The following is a 1,997-nucleotide window of genomic DNA, read 5'->3' as shown; positions in this document are numbered from 1 at the left end:
TCACTGAAACCTTGCTCCCACAGGCCCCACCTTGGACTCCCAGCCACACAGCAACGGGGCAGGCACAGGCCCTGCCGGAGGCGTGTTCCAATGTGGACAGGACACAGAGGGCATGTCAATAGGACAGACCAGCGCCGCACAGGCATGTGAAGCCAATCAATGAACGAGTGAATGCTAAACACTCGCTAACACTGCACATGAGGCCTGGGGGAAGGCTTTGAGTTTCTTTTGTGCCTTCCCACACGGAAGGCTTCAAGGAGGCGGTGAGGTCCTAGGGACGTCTCTGTTCTTGTCACATCTCTGGCTGGAAAGGAAGGGCAGGGATCATGTCCCAGTTTGGGCAGAGCCGGAGTCGGAAGCCCAGAGAGGGAAAGTGACTCCTTCAAGGTCACACAGCACATCCGTGACAGAGCTGGAGCTAAAAACAGATCTCTGGGTGCTGGTCAGGTGCACAGCGCAGGAGGCCGGCCCAGGAGCCCTGGGCGGGGTTCTGTCTCAGCTGCCCCTCAGCGACATGCGTGCCTGGAGGTGAAGGTGGGACAGAAAGACAGGAGCAGCAGCCCCTGTGCCCTCACCTGTATTCCCCCGGCTGCCTGGTGGCCAGAGGCTGCTGCCGGCCGTGCCCTGAATCCTGACACCAGGGTCAGGAGCCTTGCACTCTGTGGCTTCCCCGGGACTCACCTCCAGGGGTTGAACGTGCTGGTTGCCGAGGCCTCCGTCCAGCAGGTGAGCAGAGGCTGCCCGAGACATGCCCGGCCTTTTCCTGGACAGCCACGTTTTAAGCCCTACACGCACTAACTCTGGGGGGTGGTCGCCCCATCTTACAGACAGGGAGGCTGCGGCCCAGAGACGTGAAGTCACTGACCCCAGATCACACAGCTGGTAAATGGCAGAGCTGGGCTTCAAACCCAGGCAGTGCGGTTCCAGAAGCCGTGCTCTTAATCACCAGCTCTCAAAGGGGCAAACGCTGAGGCCCTGGCTGTGCAGGGGGGATCTCGCATACCTTATCTCATGTAGGTGCTCTTCTTTATGTTTGTTTATTTTTGTCTACCTGAAAGGGAGAGAGAGAGAGAGAGAGAGATCCATCTTGCATCTGCTGAATCACACCCCCCCCCCCCCCGCCTGCAACAGCCAGGGCTGGGCCAGGCCAAAGCCAGGAGCCGGGAGCTCCATCCAGGTCTCCCACGTGGGTGGCAGGGGCCCAGGTACTTGAGCCATCACTGCTGCCTCCCAGGGTGCACGCCAGCAGGAAGCTGGCTTGGAAACGGAGCAGCAAGGACATGACCTGGTGCTGTGCTATGGGCTGGGGCATCCCACTGTGCCACGATGCCCGTCCCTCATTTAGGTACTCTTATTCCCATAGTACAGGTGGGAAAACCAAGGCCCAGTGGGTCATTGGGGGAGAATGCTCTCAAAGTATAAAGAAGGAGGCCATTTGAGGTTGTCCCTGGGGTGTCTGCCACCACGGCATGGACACCATCGCCGCCTGGTGGCAGTGTACCTTAAGTGCAAGCAGGGTGCCTAAGCAGAGGCTTTGTGTGTTAAGTTCAACATATGCTATTCTTTTTTTTTTTATTTTAAGATTGATTTATTTACTTGAAAGTCAGTGTTACACAGAGAGAGAAGGAGAGGCAGAGAGAGGTGTTCCATCCACTGGTTCACTCCCCCGATGGCCACAACGGCCTGAGGGAGCTGCGCCGATCCGAAGCCAGGAGCCAGGAGCTTCTTCCGAGTCTTCCACGTGAGTGCAGGAGCCCAAGGACTTGGGCCATCTTCTACTGCTTTCCCAGGCTACAGCAGAGAGCTGGATCGGAAGTGCAGCAGCCAGGACTAGAACCGGCGCCCACATGGGATGCCGGCACTGCATCTTTATGATTCTGTGTCTCGATTTGGATGTTTGCATTTTTAAATTTGAATGGCAGAGACAGAGGCAGATGTCTTCCATCAGCAGGGCCACCCCCCAGACGCCCTCAGTGGCCACCAGTGCTGGAATCGGG

This window comes from Lepus europaeus, chromosome 3, assembly GCF_033115175.1.
Source record: "Lepus europaeus isolate LE1 chromosome 3, mLepTim1.pri, whole genome shotgun sequence".
NCBI classification, from domain to species: domain Eukaryota; kingdom Metazoa; phylum Chordata; class Mammalia; order Lagomorpha; family Leporidae; genus Lepus; species Lepus europaeus.
This window is presented reverse-complemented; position numbering follows the sequence as displayed.